This window comes from Chaetura pelagica, unplaced genomic scaffold (genome assembly GCF_000747805.2).
Source record: "Chaetura pelagica isolate M959 unplaced genomic scaffold, ChaPel_1.0 scaffold46, whole genome shotgun sequence".
Lineage (NCBI taxonomy): Eukaryota > Metazoa > Chordata > Aves > Apodiformes > Apodidae > Chaetura > Chaetura pelagica.
Window position 1 is genome coordinate 2,694,894 of NW_009954102.1, and position 25,665 is coordinate 2,720,558.

Sequence of the window (25,665 nt, forward strand, 5' to 3'; positions counted from 1 at the left end):
CTGCTGAAGTGGATGCCTGAAATGGGTCAGACACCTATTTTTGGCAGTGTTTTCAAAGACTGCCCTTTGGTGCCTGGCTCAGAAAGGGACATCCACACTATAGGCAGTCTAATGCTGGGTGAGGTGGGCATGAGCCAGCAGGGTGCCCTCACACTGAGAGCAGCTGGTTGTGTCCTGGGCTGTCCTGGAAAGAGCTCAGCAGCAGGTCCAGCAAGGTGGTCATTGACTCAGCTTTGAACTAGGTGACCTCCCCAAGTCCTTTCCAACCTGAATCACCCAGTGAACCTGTTCTTCTCTATTTAACACTTGTGAGACTGCATCTGAAGTATCATGTCCTGTTTGGGGCTTCCCATCCCACAGAGGCTTTGATGAGCAACAATGAGTCCAGCAAAGGCCACCAAGCTAGTCAGGTGGCTGGACCAGAGGGCTGGGGTATGAGCATGGCTCAAAGAGGGTGAAAGAAGTGGGTTTGATCAGACTTAAGAAGAGAAGGATAAGGGGGGGATCCTGTGACTTTCTTCAACTGCCCATGGGAGGAGACAGAGAAGATATAGTCAGACTCTTTTTGAGGTGCCCAATGAAATGATGAGAGGCAAGAGAGAAAAGCTGGAGCATGAGAAAGTCCAATTAGATATAAGGGAATTTTTTTCACCCTGAGGGTGGTGAAACATTGGCACAGGTCATCCAGAGAGTTAAGAGACACTCGAACCTCAGTGGGACAAAACACCAGGTGATGTGCTCTAGGCTTGCCTTGCTTGGAGCAGGCAGCTGGATGATCCCTGCAGACCTGCAGGTATCCCTTCCAACCTGTGTGATTCTGTGAATCATACTCTACAGGTAGCTTTGTGGGACGGGACTGTCCTTGGTAGACTCTGGGTTGTTGCTTTCTTTTCACAGCTTTTGTTCTTTTCTCTTTCTCGAGCTCATGCCCTTCTCCTTCCTGCAATCTAGTATCAGACCATGATTGTATCTTTTTTAAATTATTTTTGAGTCTGGTTTGAAGGATGTGTTCTCAAAGCTGCTTATATGCCTAAGCACACCTCCTGTAAACATGCCTGATTTGCACAGCCAGTGGAGCAGCCCCAAGTTCCCTTTATGTTCAAGGAAAGGCAACATGGGTGCTGCTCATAATTTTCAGAGCTGAAGCTGCTAATGTTGGTCATCTCTCCCATATTCAAGCAGCCCTCCAATAAGGATGTTTAACCCAGATCATTCCAGTGATTTGGTTACAGGGCAGCCTCAGTTACATGGGCATAACCAAGGGGGCTGGGTGGGGTGGGCACAAGGGAAACAGAGAAGCAAGACATGGTGTTTTACCACCAATGCCCACGTCATGGTATTCAAACCATGATTCATGAATGGTTTGAACAATGAAATAATGATTCATTTTCCATTGATGCTTCTGTCTGAGATGAAACTACTGAAAGGAAGCAGTTGCATGCGAAGTCCCAGCCAGCTTGACCATATCTGAGGTTTTAAGTGACAAAACCACCATCCTGCTGCACACACAGGGCCTTCTTACCCCACACCATTGGCCATGCAGGTCCCTGTTTCATCTTTGCTGTCTCAACATGCCTGCTTGCCATGGCAACGAGTCAACACTCAAAGTACAAAGTATTTTAATGCTGTTAAGGAAATGTTGGCTTTTTTCATTTACCTGCTGTCACGGATTTAGAAAAGGCAGAACACAGTGATAAAGTCAAGAGCTCCATTGCTTACCCCAGCTCAAGCTGACTGTGAGGTCCAGAGGCTCATGGGCAGGTTCATTTTGATAAATAATTGAGTACAGCCTAAACATAGTTCTATACTGTGTGATAAGGCAGCAGTTCAAGTTCCAGTTTTATCACTTGTTTCTTTTTATCAGTCCCACGTGTTTAGTGTTTTGCTTAAAGTCCAAATTTCTGTGGACAAACAATGAGTTGGGAGCCTTAATGTTGTTGTTCTAAGAAAACAAAAAAACAGCTGTGCTTTTCCACATATTTTTAAAGGATAACTTACAGGTTAATTCACATTAACTTCTCTGTCCTTTCATAGAAGACTTGCTCTCTTTTTCAGCTTAGTATTTTTTGTCCTAACTTTTGAAATCTTTGTACATTTTCTTGGTAAGTGGCACCAGCAAACTCAGAAGCCTCAAAAAACAGATGACAAAATCCAGATAACCAAAAGGTATCCTAAACAAATTTGGAGTATTCCATGTTTTATTTAGATTATCATTTTCATATCAATGGGGACATGTTGTATTTGGGGAGGACTGACTCGTGTGTGCTGGTTGTTAAGAGTAGATTCCCAAATTCTGAAGCAGCTGGGCTCTGAGTAAATTGGGTGTTAGTGGCCCTGTCATTAGTGCATTTCACACTGCCAGGGTTTTGCAACCTTAATTTCATAAAGGACAGGAAAACCATAACAAGCCCTGAAGCATCTGGAACAAGAAAAAACATGATCCTCTGCAAAAGTGTGGTTTCCCTGTCCTCCCAGGAGCACTGAGTTACCCATAGGTAAGAGAACAGAGCTAAAGTGAAGCAATAAGGTCACTGAACTGTGTACGGGGCATCTCACTTGGGTTATGACAAGGGAGGAATGTGGTGAGACCTGCAGCCAGCCTTCTTTTCTTCTGCCCTGCAGACACTTCCATGAGCCTGCCCGCTTTACAGACACAATTCCCAACCTGGGTGGCATGGGGGTGCAGGGAAAGCAGAGAGGCACGTGAACATGGGGACTGTGACAGTGCAGAGCAGCAGAACCTGCAGCCAGCATTGAAAACTGCAGAGGGGCTGTGAGGTCAGGGCAGCAGGGGCCGAGTTCGGGTGTGTTGCCATCCAAAACCACTCTGGCAGGGCTGGGCAGGAGGGAGGTGATGATCTGCTGTCACTAGAAAGTTTCCTGCCAATACTTAGGCTGTGTTAGTCACCACCACAACCCTCTCTTGCTGCTCAGCCCCTCTGGCCTGCTGCTGATAGCACCTGAGACTCTGTAACTCAGAGCTTCCTCTTCTCCTGGATTCTGCTCAGCTCAGGGGAGAAATTGCACTCAACATTCCCCCCTTCTGTGGGAAATGGAGACCTTAAGGGGTCATTCAAGGAAGGGCTTTGCTGCTTGCTGCAAGCTGAGCCATTCTTGCAGCATTTCTGACAAAGGAGCCACAGCTTTGGTGGGTGGCATCTTCATGGCAGTAGCAGTGAAAACAGCCAAGCCCTTAATACCTGCTTTGAAAATTGCCTTTGGGGTGTAGTAGCAAAAGGTTTTTAAAGAGGTGGATATAACAGAAGGGATTAAACACACAGTGCATGCAATTCACCCACTTTGTGCCATGATCCTCCCTGTTCAAGTTCCAGCCTGGACTGCACTTGCTGACACCTGTTGAGCTTGAGGAGTCTCATAAAATTTGCAGGCTGGCACTGAGGGGTACAAATAGTTGGATAAAATTTTGTGTGCAGGTACTGGTTATGGAAATTACAGAAATTTAATCAGCTGTTGTTCAGCCTCTGCTTCTAGGGAGGAAGAGAAATAAATACTAGTCAGAACAGAGGGTCAAATTTGATCTGATATGGTGCTGTTGTGTAACTGAGATAGGACTGGAGTCTTCTCTTTTAGTGGCTCCAAAGTTTATAGGGGCATTAATTTGGCCAAGGTGGGAAGGGTGCAGTGAGATTTAAGAGCTGGAGCCATAAAAGATGAGTAGAGAATTGTTCTTTAGAGCAAAAGAGTTTAGTCTTCCATTATAGCTTCCACTGCTCACTTGCTCTGCAACTGGACAAAAAAGCCTGCAAGGCAGAAACCATTTGCCAGCACATTGCTAACCCTGAAGCTCACCTGGGTTACTCAACAAGTCCACATCAAATCTTATCTTCAGAGCCAGGGCAGACGTCAAGGATATAATCAGAAGGACCTTATCCCCTGCCTATCACAGGCTTTCAGCAGAGGCTCAGCTCTCCACTCTGCATGCCCAGACACAGGCCTGGCATCTAACCACACAGTTGTTTGCTTCTTGGGGGAAGGCAATGATACATGGCATCATCTGTATGGCATAATTGACTGCTGTTGTCAATGATCTTGCAAGAGCCTATTGTGTGGTTAAAGTCAGAAAGATCTTGCTCTCCATGTCCTCCTAATAATAAAAAGGATTTTAACTTGACTAGCAAACTGCCCGATACATCCAGGAGATCTGGCTACTCATGTAGTGAGGGGTCATGATGGCTCCTTGCACTGGGAGAGAAACACATCTGAGCCCAGAGAAAGAAACCTGCTGCAGTTGTCCTGTTGGACAGGATCTGGTCTGCAGATGGAGATAAGGAAGCCTTGCAAATAACTTCTGGTTTGTCAGGCTGCCCAGGTCACTGCTCACATAAAAAGCTGCTTTTGCCTCTTACGCTACCAGGAATTGATGAGAGTAATTCCAATCCAGGTCTAAAACCTGGTACTGAATTCCAGGGACCTTGATGGTGACAATCAAGTGACTCACTTTCCAGCACAAACTAAAAAAAACAACATTAAAATGGCAGGAGTAGCAAAACTCCAGATCTCTGGAGCAGATTGTGTTGCTATAAGCTGATGTGGAATCTGGCTTACATGGAAAGGAAAGAAACAGGACTCAGCCATCCTTCAGGATTTGTCCCTCTTCTTTCAACCCCATTTCTCCAAGCAGCATTTCACTCTGAAGACTTAATTCCCTGCCTAAGCTAAGCTCTGTCTGCAGCCTCCAGGGCTGGGCTTGTGGAGTTTTGTGTGTGTGTGTGATTGCTTTAGAAGATTGGATGCATTTTTCTGAGCTGTTTTTAGGCAGAGACCAAACATCTATTTATTGCTTTGGAGAGATGTTATGCATTCTCCAGCTGTCAGGAAAAACTTCATTAGTTTTTGGTTGCCACCTACTAGGGGAAAAAAGAAAAGAGTTATTTTCCCTCAGCAAACTGTGAACACTTAAATGGAATAGCTTTGGGTTTTGCAAGGGAAATGCTTGCTGGAGGAAAATATCAGCCCTCTGGTTTCACTTAGAAAACTATGAGCTTTGTGCAATATTGTGACCCTTGTTGAAAAGACCATTGATTAATGATAGGATATATTCTGGAACAGTCTATGGATTTGGAGCTTGCTCCCAGATTTACATGCAGTGCTAATCCATGCTTGGAGAACACCAGGTGATAATGCATCACTAACTGAAGAAATACAGATCCTAGGGGAAAAACTGGTGTCCCTGAGCATTACAAATGTTACCAGCACCTGACAGCAGACTGCTTGTCCTTCTTGCTGAATTCCTAGGTAAGAGCCAGAGCTTTTCTGCTCATTCAGGGTCTTGTTCCCATAGGATTTGAAGGAGCAGGGAAAGTTCAAGGTGGCTCTGCTCTTTTTACATCAATAGTTGGATAAAATTTTGTGTGCAGGTACTGGTTATGGAAATTACAGAAATTTAATCAGCTGTTGTTCAGCCTCTGCTTCTAGGGAGGAAGAGAAATAAATACTAGTCAGAACAGAGGGTCAAATTTGATCTGATATGGTGCTGTTGTGTAACTGAGATAGGACTGGAGTCTTCTCTTTTAGTGGCTCCAAAGTTTATAGGGGCATTAATTTGGCCAAGGTGGGAAGGGTGCAGTGAGATTTAAGAGCTGGAGCCATAAAAGATGAGTAGAGAATTGTTCTTTAGAGCAAAAGAGTTTAGTCTTCCATTATAGCTTCCACTGCTCACTTGCTCTGCAACTGGACAAAAAAGCCTGCAAGGCAGAAACCATTTGCCAGCACATTGCTAACCCTGAAGCTCACCTGGGTTACTCAACAAGTCCACATCAAATCTTATCTTCAGAGCCAGGGCAGACGTCAAGGATATAATCAGAAGGACCTTATCCCCTGCCTATCACAGGCTTTCAGCAGAGGCTCAGCTCTCCACTCTGCATGCCCAGACACAGGCCTGGCATCTAACCACACAGTTGTTTGCTTCTTGGGGGAAGGCAATGATACATGGCATCATCTGTATGGCATAATTGACTGCTGTTGTCAATGATCTTGCAAGAGCCTATTGTGTGGTTAAAGTCAGAAAGATCTTGCTCTCCATGTCCTCCTAATAATAAAAAGGATTTTAACTTGACTAGCAAACTGCCCGATACATCCAGGAGATCTGGCTACTCATGTAGTGAGGTGTCATGATGGCTCCTTGCACTGGGAGAGAAACACATCTGAGCCCAGAGAAAGAAACCTGCTGCAGTTGTCCTGTTGGACAGGATCTGGTCTGCAGATGGAGATAAGGAAGCCTTGCAAATAACTTCTGGTTTGTCAGGCTGCCCAGGTCACTGCTCACATAAAAAGCTGGTTTTGCCTCTTACGCTACCAGGAATTGATGAGAGTAATTCCAATCCAGGTCTAAAACCTGGTACTGAATTCCAGGGACCTTGATGGTGACAATCAAGTGACTCACTTTCCAGCACAAACTAAAAAAAACAACATTAAAATGGCAGGAGTAGCAAAACTCCAGATCTCTGGAGCAGATTGTGTTGCTATAAGCTGATGTGGAATCTGGCTTACATGGAAAGGAAAGAAACAGGACTCAGCCATCCTTCAGGATTTGTCCCTCTTCTTTCAACCCCATTTCTCCAAGCAGCATTTCACTCTGAAGACTTAATTCCCTGCCTAAGCTAAGCTCTGTCTGCAGCCTCCAGGGCTGGGCTTGTGGAGTTTTGTGTGTGTGTGTGATTGCTTTAGAAGATTGGATGCATTTTTCTGAGCTGTTTTTAGGCAGAGACCAAACATCTATTTATTGCTTTGGAGAGATGTTATGCATTCTCCAGCTGTCAGGAAAAACTTCATTAGTTTTTGGTTGCCACCTACTAGGGGAAAAAAGAAAAGAGTTATTTTCCCTCAGCAAACTGTGAACACTTAAATGGAATAGCTTTGGGTTTTGCAAGGGAAATGCTTGCTGGAGGAAAATATCAGCCCTCTGGTTTCACTTAGAAAACTATGAGCTTTGTGCAATATTGTGACCCTTGTTGAAAAGACCATTGATTAATGATAGGATATATTCTGGAACAGTCTATGGATTTGGAGCTTGCTCCCAGATTTACATGCAGTGCTAATCCATGCTTGGAGAACACCAGGTGATAATGCATCACTAACTGAAGAAATACAGATCCTAGGGGAAAAACTGGTGTCCCCGAGCATTACAAATGTTACCAGCACCTGACAGCAGACTGCTTGTCCTTCTTGCTGAATTCCTAGGTAAGAGCCAGAGCTTTTCTGCTCATTCAGGGTCTTGTTCCCATAGGATTTGAAGGAGCAGGGAAAGTTCAAGGTGGCTCTGCTCTTTTTACATCTGGGTAAATGGTTTCTTTGCTTCTCCCATTGTCCCTCCAATAGCCAGTCTGAGAGAAGTGTTCCCCCTAAGGCTGTATCCCTCTCATTCCCTGTGAGAGCATAAGGGAAGGTTACAGAATGGACAGGAGAAGGGGAGGCCCTCCCAGGCTTTTCTCTTCTTGATAAACACCCCTCAGGTACAGAAATTATTCAGGACTGGAGTAAAACTAATTGCTAGGCAATGATGATGCAAGCATTGGGGTTATAAGGGCCTGTTTCTGCTGCAGTCACTGACTGGTTGCTTTGAGCAAGGTTGAGATGCCTTCAGTGCCTAGATCTTCTTATTGCCTATTTCCAGGCCAGCAAAAGGATTTAGGCCACAAGAAACAGCAGAGTCAGGTGCTTTGGATTTTGGAGGGGCTGAATGTGGCCCATAGCTGGGATGTGTCCTTCTCTCTGTGTGATACTCGTCCCTCACATTGGTTGTGACACCACAATAAACAAGGTCAGTGTTAATCTTTATATTAATCTCTCCCTCTTTCTCTTTTTAAAATACTTGCTTCTATGTGGGCATGAGCTCTTCAAAATTAAGCCCTTCTTTGGGCAGATGCAGATCAGATACAGCTAGACCCTACAAGGCCAAGGATCTAGCACTGGTGATGGTGTGAAGAGCTGGGCAGAAAAAACATGAAGTAGCTGTGTCTTCTAGAAGGGGAAAACTAATGCTTAGAAATCTTGGGAAACACCCATGATGTCTGTAAAAAATAGAGAAACTTTCTGCTGGCATGAAAGAGAGAAAGGCATTTTGGATGATGGAAAATTCTGTCAATTCTGTAGATGGATAATTCACCAAAAACATTTCCCTTCTTGAGTCATGATGTGAAACTTTCATGTTTTGAAGCAATTCAGGCAGTATGAATCAAGATGAATCAATGGAGATGAAATTCTGTGCTCTCTCAAGTCACAGACTAAATTTCCTTGAGGATTTCCACGTGGGGCCACAGTTTGTGTTGTCAACAACCAACGTCCAAGTGGGCTGTAAGAAAACATACACAGTTAGGCTGTTATCTGGGCTTTTCCTAGACAACAAGGGGTCTGATCTCATCACTTCATGCTATTATGGGCACTTTTTGTATTGAAAGGCAATAAAATATAGGCAGATGGGGCTGTCAGTTTGGAAGAAATACAGCAAGGATTCTGTAAATATGCTTTGGATTTGCCTTGACTGAATTTACAGCTACTTACATTTTCTCTGTAAGAATATTTGGCAGAAGGAATTAACTGCTGAATTGTTTTCTACCTGTTAAACAAGGGTTACAAATCATGCACATGAAGTGACTTTTTGAGCTCATAACCATGAATCTGGCACAGGAAATACAAACCTGAGAAAGACTGTTCTCCAGTCAGAGATCACAAATGTGATTTGTTTGCTGTTTGATGTGTGTCCCTAATCTGGGATTGTGTTTGCAAAGACAAAAAAAGCACCTGTAAAGAGCTACAGGGAAGAGAAAATTTGTGGAGAATATAATACTAATACTAATACTAATAATAACAACAATAATAATAAAAAAAAATACAATTAAATTTTAAAAGCCACAAGCAGTTTTTCTTCTGCTCCCAAATCTCCAGAAGCACTTTGCTAAGTCTGCATTTTGCTCACTGTGACACTTGTAGTTGAACAATGATTTCCTGTCTTCCAGTGCCAAGTGACAGTGCTGTTTTGCTTCTGAAACCAAATAATCTCAGATCTCAGTGTGAACTGTTGTTTTTTTGTGATTTAGCATTTGCCTTAGATTGAGCACTGGGGCTCTCAGGAATCTTGCAGCAGGGTTTATCTCATTTTGCAGGGGCTGTGCATTTATCAGGCAGCTGTCAGAACACACACTGGGAATTCACAGACCTGCAGATAAATGCAGGATCACAGAAAAGAACATATCCATGCCAGTAAACTCTGCTCTGCACTGCAGCATAGCTCTGCAGGTAACTACACCCCTGTTTGATAAAGCACCTACATGGTTTTTTTTTTATATATATATATAAGGAGATATATATATATAAACATATATTGTTATTAATTTCACTGACATTTAATAGAGCATTTAAGTCCAGTTGCTGAATAAGGAGTATTTAAATGATTGAATCTATGCTATTAATTGCTTGGTAGATCATCTTTCAGTGCTGATGGACAAAGATGAGACAGTACTTTTGTTGCAGTCCTTCCTCTTTCAGAACTGATACAGGCATGGAAATGCACCTCTCCAACAAATTGAAGTTACTTTCTTAAAATAATTGAACTCCTAAAAATAGAAAAAGGAATTCTCAATATATTTCTAGACTAAAGATATAGAATAAAACCACAGACTTACAGTGGGTAGTTCCATCTTCCTGAAATATTTAAAAGTATGAAAGAGAATTTTGCCTTGGAAACATGTACATTAACAGTTACCAATTTCCAAACTCCTTATACTTCTGGTGACTTGCACAGAGCCCTGTTTCCACCATGCAACAGAGACAGAGAGGAGCAAATATTTGGACCAAAATCACACAGCTCAGCCTAGATTTGCAGCCATATTTCCTTCTGGGGCAGTAAAGCCTCCAGGACTCACCAGCACAGTCCTTGCACTGTCCTGTTGTCCCTTGCACTCTCACCCCCAGCAGCACAACAGTAGGAGCTGCTGAGAGTTCTGTGAGTCTGGGGGCTACCTCTGGTTGATACCTGCCTTTTCCAGGCAGGGACTATAACCAGAAGGCTGGGCAGAAGAAACCCCCCTCTCCTGGATGATAGAGAACAGAGCAGACACATCTGCCATTTTCAGACGTGTTATATGTGAGGGACTTGTCTGTTTGAGAGGTCATTTCTCAGCAGCAGTGCTTGATAAGCTGTTGACCACAGTGTGGTCCTGCAGGTGATGTAGAAGACTGGGGAGCAAGGGACTTGCTAGGTGCTGAAGAAGGGACAAAGGGAAGTAGGGCAAGGTGAGAGTGGGGATGACACATCTGCCCACTGCTAAAACCCTGCCTGCAGGGCACTGGTGCAGACCTTCTCACCCTGCAGAAAGATGTCATTGAGTCAGTGCTGTCAAAAGCAGTGCGAGTTGTCCTGTCTGAGTTCTTAAATACAGAAAATACCTTTATTCCTTCAGTCTGTTAACAGCAGTGTTTGTTCTGCAGAAATGGCTGCAGTACAGAGGGAGAGCAGCTTCTGGGACTGTCTGTGCAGAAGACAAGTAATTACTGAGAGACAGACTGCCCCTGTGCCCTGGCATGTTGTTACACTGTTGGACCACAATGGTATTTTTTAGCCAATTACAACACAGGGCTGTACATTTTTGCACATATGTATTTGCTTGACAAACAATCCTTTATTCACACACGATGGGTAATTGCTTGTCCAAGCATCTCATGGAACTGCATGCACACTGGGTGCAGGCAGAACAGGCACAGGGGCATAAAAATGAGGGATCTCAGAAACATGCTGAATGGATTTCTGCTCTACATGCTGTCCTATAATTGTACTCTCAGCAGCGTGTCTGCAGAGCTCCTGAAAAAACTCTTGGGAGGGAGGAAGAATAAAACAATATCAAAGAAGAGCCGTGTGGTGTTGATTGGCTTGGAAAGCCACTCTGCTAATTGCTTGCAGGATGCATTCCAGGTGACTGCAAGCCAGGAGGCTGCAGGGTTTGTTGGGCTGAGCAGAAAATTGCAGTGTTTTCTCCTGACCCTGTGTTACTTGACTGATGGGAGTCTCACACCCCCCTGGGCACTTGCAGGGGTTAGGATCTGGTGTGTGCCACTGCAGGGCGTGCTGCTGGTTGGGCTTTGATCAGAGTTCAGCCTTTGTTGTTGAGAGGAGATATTTCATCTCAGCAGATTCAAAAGGGAGATGGTCTGGTCGGGGCTGTTGCCACAGGACTCGTCTCCCCTCCCGTTCCCCCAACAAAAGAGGAACAAAAGCAAATGACCAGCCAAATGATGTTTTGTTTCCACCAAGCAAGTAACTCACATATTCGTTATTACCAAGTCTGGAAGGCATCATGCTGGGCTGATTTCAGAGCAGCTCCTTATTAGCAGTATTTTTTAATGTGAGTATCAAAGTCAACTTTCAATTACTGCCTGTGACCTTATAAAAATACTTACCATTCATTGTACATCTGAAGTTCATGCCCTTAGACCTTGTGATTGAAGCAAGCCCAGTAGATATTGAAGACTGAATAGTGAGAACCTGCCTATCTCTCAGGATAAATCACACATGCTCTCTGCTGGAGTCTTGCTTCTGTCAGCAGGGCTGGCTCCATGGCCTGCTCCTTGCCAGCACGTGCTGGACTCACAGTGTTGCAGCATTTCAGCTCCTTCCATAGCAGATGAATGGCTTCAAGATGTCAAGGAAAGTAGAAAGGTACCAGCTAGCCTTGTTCTGCTGGGAGGAGGGTTTTGTGCAGTGGCAGACAGCAGGCAGGAGGCCAGCTAGGGCTGAGCCACTTTGTTCGGTCAGTGCTGTTTGTAAGTGGGAATCATTCAGCCCTGCAGGTTGTGAGGGATGGTTCTGGTGTAGCAAGGCTATAGCCAGAGTGCTGGTGTAGGGCTGGGAGATCCCAGGCATTTCACCAGGTGAGAGGTGTCTGGGTATCTATGCTCATTGTGAGATCTGAGCACTCTCACCTTCACCCCGAGAGCTCCTTCTCGCTGCACATCTTCTCAGTTCACTTAGGAACTATTCACTAAATGCTTCTTACTGCCCTTTCAGTGGTCCCTGACCTTTCTGCCTGCTGTTGAAGTTCACTGTCCTCAAACTAAGTTGTGCTCCAAGGTCAGTGTGGGAATGGAGGGAATCTGTGCCCTCCTGGATGGCCCTGCTGTGCCACACACGGGTGCAGTTGGTCGGTCCCATTGCTGTTGTCTCTGGTGTTCCTGAGAACTTTCCTGACCACTTCTTCAACTTGACAGGACAGACACTACAGTGGGATAAAATGGATTAATCATATTGAATAAACGATTTAGCTGTTGAGCTGACACATGGTGACAGGCCCAAGAAATAACTCTTCATTTTATCAGGTATCCAGACATTTTGATGGATGGGAACTACATGGTAATTCACTGAGGTTAATGGAGTGTTATACCAGAGGCTGACAACATGAAGACTTCACCTGTTAAACTGGGTCCCAGGGACACTTTTGTTTGGTGCCAAGTGGGAGCTGGAGTTAGCTTTCCACAGAGTAATCCAGAGATGTCTCTTAGCTGAGTTGAGGGTGGTTGTGCAGCCCAGCCTTCCCACAGCACTGGGTGGACCTGCTCCCAGAGGGTGCAGGTGTGAGAATTCTGTAGCCTAACAGGTCACTGCCAGGCAAATACCCCTTTCTTTCTGTTCCTTGGGTGCTGCTGAGCCTTACTGAAATTCTGGGTAAGATGGGGATCCTCAGCAGATAACACAGGCACATAAGTACAAATGGGTCAAAGGTGAGAGCACAAGACAGCCTTGTCCTGTTATTTGGGATACAACAGCCAAAAGATGTTGCAGGTCCATGAGGAAAGCAAGTGTTAGCCCTAACCAGAGGTTTCTTACTAACAATATTAACAAGTGCTCAGATCCAGTGGCTGGCACACAGTAATTAAGCACTGGGTGAAGCGTTTGGCTGCTTGTCACACCCAAACCATTCCTTGGAGACACTGAGGAGACCTCAGATGGCAACCAACCTCAGGGAGCCTTATCAAAATGGGTTTCTATTTTGCAAAAGAGGTAGCAAGCCTGGGCTGACCCTCACACCCTGTCATTAAAATTCCTTGGTAACTCCAGTGCAACTGGGGGCAGATTCCAAGTCCTGAGCGTGAGGTCATGTCTGCAATGAGCCCATGACAATAACTGCCATTATATGGCCCTATTTATTCCCTGCAGACACACCAATGTTGCTGCAGAATGGGGCCAAGGGCAACAGAGAAGTCCATTTAGTTGTGATTTGATGGGTTTATTAACTTGAAGTTGTTAATCTGTTGCTTCCAGTTGCCTTGGCCCAGCACGATGACAACGTGCCAAGGGGGGCTGAGCTCTGGATTATCAGCACTGATAAGTAAAAAAGGTATCTTCTTAAGGAAATGCAAAGAAGAACTGAAGAGTCTGAGGGCTTGAGACCAGTGCACCCTGAGAGTGTGTTTAGGTGTAGTTTGCATTTGGATGTCACAGTATGAATGTCCTTCCCCATTTTGCTTCCAGGAGGATTGTGAAGTGCTGTCTTCAGTGGCACAGGGTTCTGAAAAGTACCTGGCCAGGATTTTTCAGAGGTCAGCTGAGTTTTTGTGTGCTTGAACCTGGCTTGGAGGCAGAACAGGTTTAGCACTTTGTTTTTTGGCTCCATTCTCTCTAAGGTGAACTTACTTTTCCTCTTCTTTGTTTGCTGTGTTTGCCAGGAACTGTTATTTCAGGTGTGTGCTGGGAATATAATACAGCAGAGAGGGAACAGTCTTGGAGGTTTGGTTCTTGGAGTGTGTGGAAGATAACTTCTTGATGCCTCTGGTGAAGGAGCCAATTAGAGAAGGTGCCTTCCTGGATGTGCTGCTTGTCAACAGAGAAGGACTTGTAGGAGATGCAGCAGCTGGAGGCCACCTTGGCTTAGTGATCATGAAATAACACAGTTTTTGTTTCTCAGTGAAGTTAGGAGGAGGGTTAACAGAACTGCCATCTTGGACTTCTTTAGGGCAGACTTTGGCCTGTTCAGGGGCCTCATTGGCAGTGTCCCTTGGGAGGCCATCCTGAAGGACAAAGGAGTCCAGGATGGCTAGGCACTCCTCAAGAAGGAAACCTTAAAAGCACAGGGACAGGCCATGCCCGTGTGCTGAAGGACAAGCCACTGGGGAAGAAGACCAGTCTGGCTGAATGGAGAGCTTTGGCTGGAACTCAGGAACAAAAGGAGAGTTTATGGCCTTTGGAAAAGGAGGAGGACTCAGGAGGACTACAAAGATGCAGGGAGAAAATGAGAAGGGCTAAAGCCCAACTAGAGCTCAGTCTGGTTCTTGCTGTAAAATACAACAAAAATACTCCTATAAATACACTGACAACTGGAGAAGGACTGGGGAGAATCTTCATCCTTTCTTGGATGCAAAGGGAACCACAGTGAGAAAGGATGAGGAAAAGACTGAGGTACTTCATGCTTTCTTTGGTCTGTGCAGTGGGTCTAGTTTAAGGGAGCACAGGAGAATCTCCCTCTGCAGACCCCAACTTCTTTACTTGTCGATTGGTGGAGTTTAAAACAGTTTGGTGACTTCAAAATTAATATCCTTTCATGATACATCAATGGCTGCCTCCCCAGTCTGATTGTCCTGGCATTATCAAGGAATGCTAATGAGGAATTTAGGAAAGCTTTATAGCATAGACCCCAATGCTTGTCCTGGTGTGCTCTGAGCAATTCTCAGCTGCTGCATGGTTACTCAGTGTCCAGCTTTTTCTACTGCAGGGGAAATTTATGGTTTTCTTGCTTTATTCATTCCCCTTCCACATAATGCTCCTTGAGCTGGCTCTGAAGATAAATCCTTCTTAAGCCTTTAAGCATAAATCAGAGTTCAGGGATGATGTGCACTCAGAAGATGTCAGCTGCCTGCAGCAGGGAACTGCTTGCTGCAAATTCACAGAAAGCCTCTGTGCTTTCCACTGCAAATTCTTTCCCTGGATCCTTACAGATCCATGGAAACAGTCTGTATGATGCACGAAGAGTTAAAGTTTTAGATCTAACCCTATATGAGTCACTGCTTGTTGCCATCCTTTGTCTGACAATTATTCTCACAGGCAGGAATTGCAAAGCCATTTGTTTCACTGACTCCATCAGTGTGTGTGTGAGTCTCATCTGATCCAGTACAGTCTGGTGCAAAACATTTAGCATGACAGACATTTAGCTCAGACATGGCCTGAGCCTCAAGTCTGCTCTGCACTGCACGTTCCTGAAGGTTTGCTGCCATTTGGTTCAGGGCTTGGATTCACACTTGCCTTTACCCAAGAGAAAAAGAGGGGGTCAGTTTGATCAGTCTCCCAGCCTGGGTGCACGTTTGGCAGCAGAGCCCATGGAGGTGGATGTGCCCAGATGTCTAGAAGGGAGCAGAGCATCGCTGGGATCAAGTCTGGAGGCAGAGTGGGAATGGGGCAATGGGCATTTCAGACATCTGGGAAAGCAGCAGTGGATGTGGGGCTCTATAGATGAGGTGTGACCCGACCACAGACCACACAACCATTGCAAAATGGTTGATTAAAAAAGTGAGTGTTTGGTGTCTCTGGTGAGCACACCCACCCACGGGAGGCAGGAGCCAGAGCCCCGGGTCTGGGGCTTGGGGGCCTGTTCCTCACCATCACTACTGCCTGTTCCCACACAGCCATAGGTCCTTATCTTGTGTGGGACTGTTCCTCTCCATAGATTACAACCCCCAACATTTTCAGTGACAAGTTTCACACAGGAAGACACCAAAGGCCTTTGCACTTTCAGAGAGCAGGGGCAAGGTCTCCCCTGGAGATCACATCACCCAGTGCCTCTCAGGCTCTGCTCTCCCAGGCAGATCTCCTCCTTCCATGTATGAGGTTCTTCTGAAGTCTGAGGGCCACTTCTCAACTCTGGAGGTCAGTGTCCATAGATTCAGTCAGAGCCTCTCCTAGTTTGTGGTAAATAACACTTTAAGCTTCTGTAACTGGTCACTGCAGCTCTCTTTTCATGAGTCACTGAGTTTAAAAATAGATATTTGGTGCATCTGGGTTTGTTCCAAGACAACTTTCTGTGTTTTCAGATGAGCACATTTTCTCTATTTGTAGAATATTTTGGAAGAGTTTTGTAATTAATTATTTATAACCTTGATCAATATGTTACCAAAGTGGAAATTACACCCATCCTCCTGCTCAGTTTGAAGAGATTTTTATTAATTTTTTTTCCATCTGAAAAGCTACTACAAAAGAAGTACTTTTTCAACTAAAATAAATGCTGCCTAACTCAGCATCCTCTTCTGAGAGCAAGAGTATCAGAAGTTTCTCCTGAGAAAAAAGGCCTCAGACTTTGCTGGTCAGGGAAAGGGATTGTTTGGCTAAATCAGTTGTGGTCACTGACTCCTGTGAGGTTTGCTTGAAAATCACAAATTTACTGTTTCATTTGTGTTCTCCTTTTGCAAATTTTGTTCCAACTGGCTTTAGTGATGGGGACTGGACAAATCTCTAAGGCACCAAAAACGCCTGGCTTCAAGAAATGTTTAGCTGGACTGGAGTGGATGAGAGGCTGGAAAGTTCATAAAAATATTTGCAAGAAGTGGAACGAAAAAGGAGATTAAGGTCTGGTCACTGGAAAGTGTTGGTTGTTGCAAAAAGCCAGGTTTCTCTTTTGGTCGTAATTTGAACTGCGGTGGTAACCCATCTTCTCCACTCTTGGTCAGTTAACAGGTCAATCAGTTTGTATTAAAATTAGAGATGAGTGTTCTTCATTGAGATTTAGGTTGTTCAGTTTGAATATTTATCACCCGAACCACTTTGGAGATGGCAACCTCTTGTTACAAGATGGTGAGGTCCAGAACAGGTTAAAAAATGTTTTCTTGCTCTGCTTGGAAGGGGATGTCTAAAAAGGTACAGAATATGGAGGGGAAAAGCTAGGAATCCAAATGAGAAGGTTGTCTAGCTGTCCTTGCTGTGGGTCAAACTGCCTGTCTGCTGGGGGCTGGAGCCTGCCCAGACTGATGGCTGGTGTCTTTGTTCTTTGCTCCAAACCACAGCCTCTTTGTGCTGTCACTTCTGCTACCTGTGCAATGCAGCTGCTTGAAAGAGGCTTCTCTTTGTCCTGCTGTGCATGGGAACTCGTGGCTGCAAGATACCCTCAAGATATGTCACTCATCTAAAACATTGAACTTCTTGGCTTTAAATCTTTTACAGAGGTTTTCTCTTACAGAGTGTGAGGAGTCTGGCAGGGCAGAGCTGGAAAATCCTTCTCTGCAGCCCTGGTCCTGTGGCTCTGCACTGTGGAGCAAGGGGCAGCTTTGATGCACCCTAGCAACTCATGTCTGAAGGACAGGAGCTGTGGAACAATGGTGACAACTACTAGAAGGCAGGAGCAGCTTCCTCAGTCACCTGCCCCAGATGTTTGGGAAAAATAGAAGGTATTAGCAGGGTGGATCCATGATGGATTGTGTGTAGCCACACCCTGGTGAACACCACAGGACCCAACTGGCTCTGGTCCCCTGGGACCATCAGCAGCTCTAAGGGGACACCAGGACAGTGGGATGAGTGGGGATTGGGCCTTCTTTGACTCCACCAGTGCATTTTCCATTGCCACTGAGTGAATGCCCTAAGGTGCCAGTAACTGGTGAAGTGTTTGCTGGAGTGTCCTGGTGCATCTTCTACAGGGTCCTGAGGCTGACAGGCTGTGGTGGCAGAGCCTGCCTGGGCTGGCTGACAGCCTGACCCTTGGGGCTTCCCATTCTCCCTGTGCTCTTTTTTTGAACTGATTTTTTTTTAAAAAAATGTGCCTTCCAGCAGCTCTTTGAACTCTGTGGCTGGAAGTGATGAATGGGTGGTCGGTAAAAAGACCTAGAAATAAATTGGCAATTCAATTATGAATGAAACTGGCCCAGCTGGCACTATTCAAATAAATATTTTGCCTTAAGTTGACTAGAGAAGGGTGTGATTTTACAGCTGTGTCCACAGGCAGCCTGATGTAAGAGCCCAGGGACAGTTCTGATGCAAGAAAAGCCAGTTGAAGTTGAGCAAAAGCTGTTGCCGAATGTGGGAACATGTTCTTGGTGATGAAACATCCCTAGTCAGAAGTCTTTTTCTTTTGGGTGGTTTCATAAAGTGTTAGAGAAAACACCCCAGAAAAATCTGCCAAACATTTTCAGATCTCAGACAATTGCTTCCTTCCTTTCTCTTCTCTCCCTGGCCCAATTATTACGTCCTTTAAATGATTATTTATTATTATTATTCTTATTATTATTACTATTACACAATTCTTACATGGTTCTGCACTGACATGAGGTGTCTGTGCCTTTTTTTGGCAATGCTAGTTTAGCTCTGCATGGTACAGGCTTCATCTCCTGTGAACAGGTTTCCTGGGATTGCATTTAACCCACCTGACAGATCTTCAGGTGAGCACCAGGATGTGAATAAGGGTTTTTGTGTCTTTCCAAACGAATGCTCCAGGGTCTTAGCAGAGATGAACACGTGTCACTGCATGTGTTCTGCTCCCTCTGTGTTTGGAAGGAGTTCAAAGAGACTTCACCTAGGAAAGCACCACTGTGAAAGACAGTGGAGATGTTTGTTGGCACTGCCAGTTGGTGCTCTGCAGTCACCCCCTGAAGGGAAGCATGTTTCATAGGACCATCACAGAATTCTAGAATGGCTTGAGTTGGAAAGAACCTTAAAGATCACCTAGTTCCAACCCCCCTGCATGGGCAGGGACACCTCCCACCAGCCCAGGTTGCTCCAAGCCCCATCCAACCTGCCCTTCAACACCCCCAGGGATGGGGCAGCCACAGCTTCCCTGGGCAACCTGGGCCAGGGTCTCACCACCCTCACAGTGAAGAATTTCTTCCTAATGTTTCATGCTGGGGAAGCACTGTAATGGAAGTGTCTGTCCTGCACTTGCAGGAGACACTGGAGGACATGCTCAGCTTGAAACTGAGTACTCAGTCACCTGAGTCACTGGAGCTCCAAAGCCACTGAGCACACCTCCAGGGACATCTGATGAAGGTCTGAGCATGAGCTGGGAGAGGTGCAGTTCCTCACTGCACATCCATACAGCAGTTTGAGGGGAGTTAGGGGACTCATCCTGGTGAGGATGGTGGCATGATCAGATGGGTTGCTCCAGCCTTCCTGCCTGGGTGCTTGCTGCTGCTCTACAGGCTTTGGGGCTCATAAGAGTGAGTAGGAACTACTGTGACACTACATTATCTATGTAGGTGACTTCAGTGGTAGGTCTCAAATATGTCACACTTCTATGTCACTATCTCTGTTCTTCTCCTACAGGGCAAAACAAGTGGGAAGGCAGTACATCCATGCTGAGGGGTGCCAGCATGAATGGCAGGAAGTTTGTTGACTCCCTGCTGGTATTTCAGTGGACAGCAAGTTCTCTGGCTCTTTTAGCTGCTGTAGGAGAAAAATCTGTCCTTGATCTTGCACATCAACTGGAAGTACAGTAGCTGTATGGGCCTTGGATGAGCCCCAAGAGTCTGTCATAATTTCTTAGTCATGGAGTGATTTTCTGAAGATACAGTGGTCACTGTCCTCTGTGTGCAAGCTGCTCTCAATTTCTCAATACCTTTTTCAAAACAGGAATGTCCAACAAAGGGTATTGGTTGGGGATCAGCAATAATTTTGATTTGCATAACTTCTTGTACAAATTGTTTTTTTAAAAAAAATGCTGAAGGATTTTACTTTGCAATAGCTTGCACCTTTCCAAAGCACTTCCAACCCCATGAGAACTTGACATCTAGTAAATATTTCTGGACAGGGACTGCAGATTTTGACACCGCCATACTAGGAACCCTTGGCCCATGGAGATGAATAAAGTGGTGGTGACTTCAGTATCCCACTGTTGATACTCCAAAGAGAAGGTCCCAGAAACTCCCAGGTAGGACATGGTGGCTTGAGGTGGAGAGGTGGTAGGAGTGTTGGTTGTTGAATGAGGATGGCTGCTCCTGCCTGCTGCTGCTCCCTTGTGTGACTATGGACAAAATCTTTAAATAATCTACCTGTTTCCTTTCCTGTCAGGACCATCAGTGACATCCACCTTAGTAAAGCTCTAGGAGAGATGGGAATTGTGAGGTGAGACTTGCTGAACAGGCTCATGAATGAATCACATTACTGGAATTCACCACCTTTATGTTACAAAACAAATCTCAGAATGATGTAAGAGCTGAAAACAAAGGTCAAGAGAACTAAAATTAATACTGAACTCTGTGAGTCATACTTGCCCCTCTAGAGTCTCCTCTGTGCTCTGCAGCATCAACATGCATGGAAATCCAGGGAAGGAAACATCATTTTGTTTGTTTGTGTGGTTTCTTTATTCAAGCCCCATGCAGCACTGAGGTTGCAGGAGTCCTGTGAGACTGGCCTCAGAACCCAGGGTGTGCTTGGTAACTGTGCAAAGGGGAGAGATAATAACATTGTCTATTTGAGCAGGAGGCAGAGGGGATTTGAATGGGTGATGGATATTGTGGAAACAACTGCTTGGTTTCTGTGTGTGTGCATGTGCACAGTCTGTCCTCCATGAGGTGACTACTCATAAGCTGATGTTGGGACTAATAGCAAGATCAAAAACCAAGCATAAAACAGAAACAAAAAGCCTTTCTTTTTTTTTTTTTTTTTTTTTTCCCTGCTGATTATACTCCAGCTACAAGATCTTCTCTGAAAGCCTTTAGGAAAACCCTGTGTCAAAATACACAATGTAATAATAGTGTTCAAACCTAAACAGCTGCAGCTGCTGCACCTGAAGTCAAACTCTTCCAGGAGCTTCTTGTCAGGGATGTCCCTTTTTACTGTTTGAGAAGGATCCTTGTTATTCTCCTGCTGCCTGGGGAATGGCTGGGAGAAACAGGGCAGATAATGGGATTTAAGAATGAGGCTCACTTCATATCCTGCAGAAAGACTTTTTTTTTTTTCCCCAGTTGCATTTTACCCTGCAGTGACCAGTGTGGGGGGTTGATCCCCCCTACTGGAGCCCTGCTGCCTTTGGGCAGCTGAGCTAACATGGTGGGGAGGCATGAGAGGGGAATTCCAGGATTTTTTTTGTATTTTGGGTGTTGTCTCCCCATCTCACTTGATGCATCTCTGCAAAATGTCTTGGCTAAGATATTCCGAAATGGATGAAAGTCCAAGACCTTTCTGTGCTTGAGGATTTTGGAAGCAAACCCAACCAAAGTTGGGTTCTCAGCAGTTCCCACTGATACAGGGTTTTCATCACTCGGTTCTTCCATCTCATTTTGGGCCTATTCACCTAAGCACACTAGGCTACTTCTGAAAGCTCAGAGACCACAGTCAGGCCCTTAAATAAAAGTATTCACAGACTCATCAGATGTGAGATGCAGGGGATGGAGGCCATAGATGCAGCTGGCCAGCCCAGACCTACCCAGAACATGTGCTGAGGAAGAGGTCCTGCTGGCCCCAGGAGAGGGAGAAGCCTCATCCTTCCCCCTAACTCCAAGATATCTTCCTTTCTGTCTGTCTTCTCTGAGCTCTCTGAGATACAAGCTGCTTTTTCTTGAAGGAGAGTATCAAATTTAACTAGGCTGTAATGAGATTAGAAAGAAAATGTGATTAAGAGCCTGGAAATGGTTTCACAATAAGCAGCCCTGGCCACGGTGGAGCCAAGGAAGGATCTGAAAAGTCTGTGCATGCAAAGAGACCCTTACTTGCTGTATGTTGTAACTCATTCTAAAGATATTCCTGGAAAACTCGAGAGGGAATACAGACTTCTTTAGTGACAGACATCTCAAATCATGCACTGTTAAACTTCATTCATTAGGCTGTCACCTCGAGAGCACTTGTCTGCAAGTGTATCCCCAGCCAGCCTCATCAGAACTGCTTAACAGAGGGAGTTTTGAGCAGCTACAGGAAAAGATGAGAAATACTTTAACCCCTGATTGTGCCTACCCCTTTCAAGCTGTCTGGGCCACAAAATGTGGTTGCTACAAGAGGCTGAGCTCTCTACAGCAAGGCTGCTCCCAGTAAGTGGGTTGAGTATAAGTGAGCTTCCCGACTTGAAAATGACTTTGACTTTGACAAAGAAAGTGAAAAAATACATGTAGAAAACATTTTCTTCCAGAATTTTTCCAGTGCCTTTCTCTCCTCCCCAGAATAACAACCTAAACTGAAGTACTTTTTAACTAGGAGTTTTCCATTCATAGTTTTTTCTCTCCTTTTGCTTGTTCAGTGGAAGAGAGAATAAGCAGAGAAGAACCAAGAGGGATGAAAAGCAAATGTGAAATGTAGTGTTTGATTCCCCTGAAATGGGCTCACTCTAGGAAATTTATATGACAATTTCCTGCAATATGCAGGAGATTGAGTGAATCCCCTCCTGGCTTAGAGCTTCCCATGACACTAGGAATCTGTGAACATCTGATGAAGTCTTTTAAATAAGGGCAGTTTCCAGGGCTGGAGAAACCTGGAGGTCTTCCCTCAGCCCAGTGAGCACTTAAGTATTCAAGGATCAGAGGAGAAAAAAGTAAGGAGGACTTTAACACCCAAGTGGTAGATGAAGCAACGAGGAAAGGTGAGCTGAAGGTGTATGCTGAACCTGCTTCTTACCAACAAGGAGGGGCTGGTGGGTAACCTGAAGCTTAAGGGCAGCCTTGGCTGCAGTAACCACAACATGGTGGAATTCAAGATCCTTAGAGCAGCAAGGTGATTTCTAAGGTCCCTTCCAACCCAAACCATTCTGTGATTCTATATTTGATTTTCCGCCACTGACAATGGGCATGGGCAGTGCTGGGTGCAGGGAGAGAGCCACAGAGTCTTCTTTCCCAGGAGACCACCTGCAACACAACTCAGGTCACCTCTTCTTCTGCTCCCATTCGTTTCTTTATGAAGGACAGAAAATACCTCTGGTTTAGCCCCATTTCTATTCTGAAGGCTAGTTCATGTCCCTCTAAGGGCTGTTGTGGGTGAGTGTGCAGGTCTGGACTCCTGCTGGGGAGGGCCCTGCTGCTGGCACCCAAGGGACACCCGTGGGGTGTCCCTGCTCCCAGTCGCCCTTCAGAGCTGCCCGCTGTGGGCAGGCAGAGGTAGCTCCTGGTTTGGACACTCCAGACAGCCTCAGAAACAGCAGGTTCTGCCCAGGAGCACTGCCAGGAGTCTAGACAGAAAATTTGGGTGAGCTGAATCACTTTGGGATGCCTCACCTAACCCAACTTGTACCTGTCGTGCCTAACCAGTCTGGGCGCCTAGAGCGGGTGGTTTTGGCATCAGCCTCCCGTGGAGATGAATGAGGTTCAGGTCCCTCATCTGATGAACATTTAATTGTCTGTACAAAACTGAAAATCTCCAAACCAAGAGGGCTGAAAAGGCCAGAAGCCTAATGAGTGCTTGGTGCCCCTGAGAGCCCAGTGCCCCAGTCCCCTTTGCAAGTCAAAGCTCAACTATCTGATCTTCAATCTCTTTCATCCCAGGTGAGAGCCCTAACCACAACCCTGTGGGCTGTCTGCCTGTCTCCCTGCTCTTTCATTTAAAGGAAAACTGTAAAATAGCTCTCCTTTTCTTCCTATGGAAATCTGAGGCATTTCTAAAATCCCAGGAATATTTGCAAAGCAGGAAAAGTGTGTCCTGCCCTGCCCCAGGTCGTGATCACAGCTGGTGAGAGTCAGCACAGGCTCTGTAATTGTGAATTTTACCCAAATGGGTTCACTTTTATGAATGGATTTTAATTTTTTTTTTTTTTCTAAACTTCTAAAGGGTTATTTCAGTGTGAGACCATCCCCAGACCTGACCAATATACCTTTGTGTGCAGTTCTCTAAGTATAGTACGTCTAGGTTAACAGTCACAGCTTAAAAGCCAGCTGAGATCTTGGAGGAAACTTTATTAAAAATAGTCTATCTGTCTGGAATAAGAGCCCAAAGTTTGCAATGCAGAAGAGTTACTTATGAAAAATGCATTCTTCTTAAGTGAAACAGAACATAATCTGGCTGGCAAGAAGCCAGAAGCTGAGTTTCATTCCCAAAAGCTGTCAAAAAGCAGACAACAACAACAAAAAAACGCCTGTCACATCTATAATTTCACATTCTGTGTGACTTCGTGAGCAGATTAACTACAGATCAGGAGAGGAAAACTTCCAGCACAGTTCCAAGAAGGCAGACAAAATGGGACAAGGGGGGGAACCCACGTCAAAAAGGGGTTTTCTTCCCCCCTTCAGGCACCCAAGAACTCGGACTGTATCTGGGGCCCACGTGTGTTTCCACCTGTAGGCAGGGGTGGTGTGCCCAGCAGTGAAGACATCAGTGTGTAGACACACCCATGGGTGGTTGTCACTTGAAATTGGCTGGTTTTGTCCCTTTTTGTTGTCATATCAAATCAGTGGGAGCGAGATGTTGGGTCTTGGGGAGGCTGGTGAGAGGACCAGACATCAGCTTGGTGACCAGCAGATTCCAAGGCATCCTTCCCACTGGGAAACCCCCTCCTTGGCCTCTCTGCCATGGTCCTTGGCATGGCACATGGCAGTGCTGGGTCAAGCCCTTCAGTGGCTCCTGTTTTCAGCACCAACCATCTCGTGACAGTTGTTTCATCACCACAACCTTCATCAGAGTGTTGGGCACGTGTTGCTGCTGGTTTCTTACCCTCCCCATGCATTTTAAAGAAGAGGCAGAGGGGTTTTAGCGGGGTACAAAGTTATTCCTTGAACAGCAGGAGTCACTCCATAGCATTCATGGGAGAGAGGAAGGGAAAATTTCCCTTTCACTCAGAACAGATTTTTACTTTGGCCAAAATTTTATGTTCCTTTTGTTGAATTTTGTAGTTTAGATGCTCTTCCTTTTTCCCCCTGAAGAAAAAAAACCCCGGAAACCAGCCCTCTGATGTGTAGACAACATTTCCTTAGGCCAGGGAATGATGTGAACTCCTGTTTCCTGCATCCTGGGGTTGTGTATTATGGGAAAAAAGATGCCCCAGTGGAGGTTGGGAGTGGGGCTGTCCCCCCGTGGGGCTGGGAATGCTGTCCAAGTCAGGCAGCCTTGAGCAGGGTGAGACTTGACACCACCTCAAGATTTCTCAGCAATGGCTTCTGTGGCTCCTTGCCTGCTGGGCTGGTTTGTGGCTCCTGTTTTCTGGAATCTCTCTTTAGGGAGCCCAAATGTCTCGCTCAGCTTTGTTGTCTGAGACAGTGGGTGCCTGGGAACAGCCTGTTGAGCATCTCAGTGCTGTGGTGCCTACACCCTTTGTGGGTCTTGGCCCAGGTGCCTGTGTCTCCTTAGAAAAGTAGATTTAGGCTCCAAAAATGCTGAATGCTGCTTAGCTTTTCACCAGTGCCCCTGACAGTGTCAGTTCTCCCCAGATGTGAGCAGGAAGGCATGCTGTAGAAAATGGGGAACTCAGTGCAAAAACCCTTCCTCTTTCTGACTTCCTAAACCAAAGGCAAAATTCAGCTCGTTTTGCCCTTGCAGGCACAGTGAAGGGTCTATGGAGAGTCAATTGCAAGTGCTTAATTGTGAATAGCTGTAAAAAAAGATGTTGTTTTTCAACATCTTGTGTTTCCTGTGTTTCAGCTGCAATGTTGTGTTCCTTCTCTAGCCATTACAATTTCATCAGATTCACTGGGTTATAATAGTGCTATTAATCCTGATTAGTATTTTAATATTATTTTATTTTTAATCAGAGTATGGTGTATAAAATCTTAGGAAGTGAGAGTGGATAAAGGAAGAAAGATTGTTGATGAATAAGGGCTTTAGAAAGTCAGTCTGATGGG